Genomic DNA, 7,572 nt, shown 5'->3' on the forward strand with positions numbered 1-7,572 from the left:
GCATACAAAGACTTTTGTCCTCACTGCTCCTGATTCTGACACTCAGTTCACATCAGCAAAGTAATAAAAAATTTGTGTTAGAAAAGGTCTAGCTCCTTATTACTTCTGCAAAAATAGAAAGAAAATGAAACATGAACTTAAAAGTCTGAGTCAGACTTCTTTACAAAAGGCAAATAGAGCAATAAAAAATCCCAGACAATGATTATGTGTTATACTTGAGATGACCAGCTGTGATTCTTATTCACAACCAGCATTGCTAAATGTCAGAAAAAATAGAAAACACAAGGTGAAAAACCAAGACTTGGAAATCTGAACCTGCAAACTCAACATCTACTGTACTATGGAAGAAGTACTACAACAGAACGTTATAAAATAAGGTTTAAAATACCTTGAAGAGGACAAGGTCCTGTTTACAACTGGTATGTCTTTGTAAAGAATAAGTCCTGTCAGAAAAGGCTTCTCTTCCTCTGTGACAGAGTGACAGGCCCAGGAGATCAAAGTAAAGCAATAAACATGATCTATTTTAAGTTTAGAAAGGTTTTTGAGCTGTCCTGAATAAAAAAATAAAATAAAATAAACTCCTAAACAAACTGGGAAAATTTGATGTAGAATATATCATATTTTTCAGTAAAGTAATAGTTTGTTGTTTTTATATCTATTTGCTACAAAAACAACAAATAGTCATTTTTATAGGAATCTTTCTGGAGCAGGAACACTTTATATTTTCCTCAATACTCTAGCTAGAGAGAGAAAGTATGGTGTCTGGCAGGGGCTCTTTTTCTGCAATGAGGTCCTGTGCTTTCAAGACCAATTCCCTTACATCATGACTTGTTCTTTGAATTACTAATAATTAATCAAGTATTCTTCTAGGCCTATATTTTTAAAAGTCTCTTTAGTGATCTCCAGTTTATTGTATTATTTTATAAAAATAATATATTCAATATTTTTCCTTGTTATTATATTATTGATGTCTTTATCCCCAACAAATGATTGATTTTAGTAAAGGCAAAACATATATTCATCACTATGAATATTTTCAAAATTCTCATTCTGAATTTATTTGGGGTCTCTCAAGTCTAGTCTTTACAGCAACATATTTAGTTTTTAAATTATCATTATTTTTTACCTTTCTGAAAGAATTGTCCAGTTCTTAAAGAAGAATGTTACAACCTCTTACAATAACTATCAACATCTTTTTGACTTTCTATTAGCTTTTTTCCTTTAAGAATTTAATACTATGCCATTTGGTGCATATTTATTTCATAATGGTATTGTTTCATTATGTAGGGTACCTTCAAGGATAATATAGTTTCCCTGTTTATATCAGTTGACATTATAAATTTTTATTGCTGCCTTATATGAAATCATAATCGCAACTCCTGCTTTTTGAGAATTGCCTAAAGCATAATAAATTTTATTCCAGCTCCTCATTTTCATACTTTATGTATTTTGGGGATTCTACTTCCCATTTCAAACATTCTCACATCTCTTATATGGAATACATTTCTCTTTCATTTTTTACTCCTTAGAATTCTTAGCTTCTTCAAATTTTAGTTCAAAGGTCATCTCCTATTCAATACCTTCTCCAACTCCACCTTCCAGTTTTTAGGGCTATTCCTAGTATTTTGATTTTACTTATGATATATACATTATCCATTCAAAGGATGTAATTTATTTGTGGCATAATTTCTTTATTTTTGTGTTTCTAGTACCTTAAAATAATAAACATTTATTAAATATGTGTTCAACTGAATTAAAATTTAAGGTGTTATTGATTCTTAGTTTTCCATTTTCTAAACTAATTAATTTCTGATTATTTAGATGAATCTCTGATAATAATGTAAATTCATAATGAAATAATTTTAGTATTTTAGAAATTAAATAAAAGTTAAAAATCTATCTCTTCCCAACCAACAATGAAGTTAGGACACATTTTCAGTCTGACATCATCCATAGGAAGAGAGCCTTCATCAAAAACATCATTATCAAAGAATTTTAAAGATTTCACTTAACATATTGATAAAATAAGGAACTAGACATTATTCAATGCAAGGGCTTAATCTTTAAACTTTATACATTTTAATATTTCTGTTTCACTTGTGAAGATTTCCTCTTACACAACTCAAAATGTTAATGTTCAAAATCAAAGAATACTTTTCAAAATAAACAAAGAGTTTATTTTGACCACTGTGTTTCTAGAAACTAATATATAAGAGAGATCTTATCTTTCATTAGGAACAATGCTATAAATAATTGTTGCATTTCAGGTGAGTGAGTGAATAGTTTTATAGATTTGAGTAACAATATGAGGTGATAGAAAATCAGAAGGTATATGGTTCATTTTGTGATTGGGATGTGGACCAGGCAATTTTTTTTCTGTACAGAGAACTACCTTACCAGTATAAGAAAAGAAACTTCTCTAGAAGCTTTTAAGGATTGTAAAGGTTTAAATGATTAGATGATTGCTACCCTACTAGCACCAGTGAGAAGTAGTACTTGAATTCAGATCTCAGGCTACTTCACTATCCCATGCATTTCTCTATAATTTCAATAAGCTTTTAAAATTATAAGATTAAGCTCCAAGTACTATAAAGCAGAGCACATATGTGTTTTTTATCTGTCACCGATCCATCTCTCTGTTAATGGATTAATTATTATTTCTAGGATACCTTCCAGCTCTATCATTCAAAGATTCTAGGAGTCCATGGAAATCTACACAGATAATGTTTGGTACCCCTCTATTTATTAAATAATTGAACTCTTAGTTGACAAGTCAAACAAATTCCCTCTCATTACATTTAAGTATTCCAAATAAAAGTTTCTTTAACTCAGTGTCAGTTTTTTGTGTATAATTAAACCCATGTCCAGACGATTTTAAGTGATTTTATCTCATCTGATATACCTGATACAGATATCTAAGATACTCTCTTTTGTTCTAAATTATATTCAGGTTGTTTGGAATCGATATGTTTATTCTTTTACTCTTTTAAACTTCTAAATGATTTTCTCAATGATTACTTTTAAGTTAGGAATACTTGGTTGCATATGTTCTTTTTCCTTTCTACTTTCAAAGCACAACTGATATTTCATTTATATTAGAAGATTTTTATGTTATGAAAGTTAAAACATTTTCAGGGTACAATTATATTCTTAATATAGTTATTATTTTTCAGTAATGTTTGATTCTTCATGCCCAATTCAGGGATTTCTTGAAAAATTCCTGGGATGGTTTGCCATTTCCTTCTTTAGTGTATTAGGCAAACAGTGGCTTCTTGCCCAGGATCACAAAGTGATCTACTAACACTAGTGAGTGTTAGAGTCCATAACTGAACCTACACCTTCCTGAATCCAATTATAGCACTTTATCTACTGACCCATATAGTTGCCTCATCCCCTAGAATTATTTATACCTAAATTAAAAAAAATATTATTTTAAGAAAACCTCTTTTGCCCATTTATTTTTACAACTGGCAGCATTTTTTTCCAATAATCTGAAACATATTGTTAAATGTTTGGGATGACAATAACTTTTGAAAACCTTCCTTTTTTATATAGGCTTAGAAGAAAAGTAAAAAGATTCAGTTATGTCCCTAGTATTCTATTTATATTCCAGACAGACTTAATGATTAGTGAATAGAGAGCATAATAACCATGACCAGATTAATCACAAATGATGTGGCTGACAGATGAAGCCTTGATTCACTTATGTACTAATAAAGGGTTAACAAAACACATTATCCTATTCATGGGATTCTGAAGATAGCTACTTGTTTAGGTATGAATGAGTTGTCTTGCCTTCCATAGTTTTTACCTAATTAAAAACACAATAACCAATTAACAGGTATAGCTTCAGAACATCAAGGAAAAAATAAAGGAAAACAAATAAAATTCTGATGTCCCAGGGAAATCCTTGGGTGAGAACAAACTCTTAAGCATAATTTGTCGTTATAAACCCAGAGATAGTGATAAAAATAAAGCACAAAACAAATAAATGTTCCAGGAATCAAAAGTAGTTTCTCATTGTTTACATATAAAATCTTTCTATTAAATGGACCTAATTTATTTGCTAAGTGATAGAAAGATGCATTATCTTAAGAAACTCAAGTAAATCAAATATTAAGCTTTTAAAAATTGAATACTTAGTCATTTAGTAAAATAATTCTGGAAATAGGCTCATTTCCATCTTATTTAAATGTATGAATAGAGGACAAAAAATTTTAGGAACACATCTAGAGCATAAAAGAAAGTAATTTTGTAAAGTACTTTGTAATACTGTTGTTGTTAATAACATTATGGCTTATAATGTTAGCCACATTAACCAAAATCCAATTCAACAAATATTTATTAACTACTAAACCCAAACAAATGAAAAGGAGTATTTACTGATTTCAAGTCATTGCAGTGCAAGGAACTTATGTTTTGTTTTCAGGCTATAGTATTCATATGCCTATCCCTTTAAATATTAGAGATATGATTTTGACTTTCAGAATTAGGACAAGATATTTAATTTTAACATTTCTCAGTGATGGAGTATAAGAAAATTGATATAATGGTATATGTTATATTGTGAATGTTAAAGAAATTTAAATATTATTAGATTTAATTGATTAACCTTAATAACATTGTATATTGTATAACTATGAAAATTATGAAACTTTTCTAGAAAATAAATATTAATAAGAGATGTAGCAAGAGGGTTTTCTTAACTTGGATGTGGATGAATAAACGATATGATAATAATATTTACAAATAGAAAAGAATAATTTAATTTATGAAGTGTGCTTTTCAATTTGTAGTGGTCACTTTAGGAGAGGAGCATTTTCCCCTGTGACTACTACCATTGCTCCCAATCTATGATGAAGGAGTGCTGAGTATGGAAGCAGAAACTCTGGGTACAAAAATTATTTTCTTCCACACTATCTTCAAATCTCTACATTTCTGTAGTCCTCAGTTTCCATATCTGTAAAATGAAGGGGTTAATAGATGATACTAAGTTCTAAATTCTGTAACTTTTAGTTGTTACCTTCAGGGTAACTTATGAATACTGTCAGTGGTAGCAAATCTTTGACCTTGGCGGATACATTTCATCTTTAGAAGCAATGAACACTCACCAAGAAATCAAGTGGAAAAGGCTTAATAAACAAGTTGGGTAATGTAAATTTTGATCAAAAATATTGTCCAAATTTAAAAAAATAAGTATAGATAACCATCTGTGGGATGGTTGTTAATGGGATGTTCTAAAAGGGAATTCTTTGTTCTAAGTTTAAACTTGTGAAAGGGAATACTTTATTCCCTTTGTCTATTTTGAGTTAACACTTTAGTTAATATTAATTTAAGTACCCCTGGTTAGATTATGAAGATAGGATTAACTCTCCTTTCTCTACTTTTGAATTGAATCAACAAAGGATTGAACACCCTACTTAGTACAAGGTGAGAACTACCAAGGTACTTAGAGAAAGCACGTGATTTTCTTGGAGAGCTCCACCCTTTAAACTCAGTCCCAAACATGTGAGTCCTATGATCAGAGTTTACACCCTCAGAAACTCAATCAGCCAGGAATCTGTGAAGTCTTCTGATGAGTACTCACCCCTCTAGAAGGTGAGAACTGGTTCCCACAAACACTGCCCACTGGGCAGTGCTAGACAATTTGGAAACTGTGACTGGCCCCTGTGAAGAGGGTCAGGAACAAAAAGTCACCATAAAAGCAAGCCCTGAACTCCCTCAGAGGATATTATCTTTGAGAAGATAGTATGAAGAGATTGTCTTCTGGAGATAGTCTTCTGACTGGGGAGAGTCTTAGAGGGAACTTCACTGGAGACTGCAGCTCCAATTGAAAGGCTGACTCCTTTCCTAGTTTCCTATCTTGGAGGAGCCCTGTGGTTACTCACCACTAGTCTTCTTGGTGGAGAACTAATTATCTCCACCTGGATTAAGCAGACCTGGAGTAAACATTTAGGTCGATAGGGTAGATAACCTCTCTAACCACTTCACATTTCTCTGCTTTATTGTTTCCTCTCCATTTTGTAAATATTTGTAATTAAATTTCTGACTCAAGATATAATTATGTGAAGGAAATGATCAAAGAATGTCTATAAAATGATTTGGAAAATGCCAATATTATTTAAGTACATTATTTCCTATCATGAAAATATTCTAGCACGTTAATTTTGTTTTATTTTTAAAGTGGCAAGAGGATAAGGGGAGCAAAGAGAAGTGATGGAATCTCATTATTTTATAGTCAGTTCTCAAGGCAATATGGTTCCTTGAAGAAAGAAGTGATTTTGGAATCAGAAGAGTTAAATTAAAATTTTGTCTTGCCACTTACTATCCAAATGACTTTGGATAATGTTACTTTCTCTGGGGCTTAGTTTTCTGATTTGTTAAATGAGGGGGCTAGGCTAGATGACTTCTATGGTCTCTTCCAGATCTAAATCTTCATAAATACTTTCTATTCCTGAAAAAAGTTATTCATAGAATATGGATCCAGAAGCTGGCAAACTCAGCCCAGGCTCTAAGTAAATCTCTGATTACTACTTTGTTAATGTCAGGAACATTGCACTTTGATTTCAGATAATATTTCTCCTGGCCCTGTTTTTTTTTTAATTATTTCTTCTGATATTCAAAACTAACCCAGTGAACTGGTGGCTAAGTGAAACTTCTCTTAACATCTGGGGCCTCCTCACTTTTGAACAGGCTACCATAATTCCTGTAGTCAATTCAACATGGAATATCACCCTATTAGGTCTTCCTCCCTCTTCTTATTGGTAGTTCCTCTGGGAACTTCAGTTATGAAAGGGCTAAGGTTATCCAGTCCCTCTCAAGCCTATCCCCCTCTCAACCCAGTTCCTGACATTCTCTGTACTTAAAATACATACCTCTGTTCCAGGTTATTTCATTCCACCATCTGCCTCTACTTTTTAGCTCATTTTATGTTATCTTTTCCCATTAAAATGTAAGCTCCTTGAGGTCAGAAACTATCTTCCTTTTTTGCTTGTATTTGTCACAATGTTTGAACATAGTAAGATATTAAAATGTATGTTTTCGTTTCTTTTTTCTTCTCCCTTCCCTCCCTTCCCCTCTAGCTCATTCTTTCTTTTTCCCACTAAGAGGTATAGATGGATAATATGGGACTTGGTAGATCCATGCTATAAGAGATTTTATAACACTTTCCCTTTTATGACAAAATATCCTAGTTCTAGTTAACTAATCAATATCACTAGTAAAGACATAAGTATAGCAGGGCAAGTTAAATTTTACAATCACACTGCAATGAATATAATGTGGATATAACAACTCCAAATGCATATATAAAATCCATCTATCTATATATTTAAGTTTTACATAAAAATTTAGAAGTGATAAAAACAAATATAAATAGCAATTTTACAGAGACAAACAGTAGTCTTAAGTAATCTGGGATTAAGACAAAGAGAAGATTGAGAAGTGCAGAGATTATAAAATATGGGACATGAGAGGAAAAAAGTTGGAAATTATAATTTCTTAATCTAAATTCTACTTCCTTAATATCACTCTTGTAGGACATTACTTTATAACGGTAATGATGACTATCTA

Source organism: Monodelphis domestica, chromosome 8, assembly GCF_027887165.1.
Source record: "Monodelphis domestica isolate mMonDom1 chromosome 8, mMonDom1.pri, whole genome shotgun sequence".
NCBI classification, from domain to species: domain Eukaryota; kingdom Metazoa; phylum Chordata; class Mammalia; order Didelphimorphia; family Didelphidae; genus Monodelphis; species Monodelphis domestica.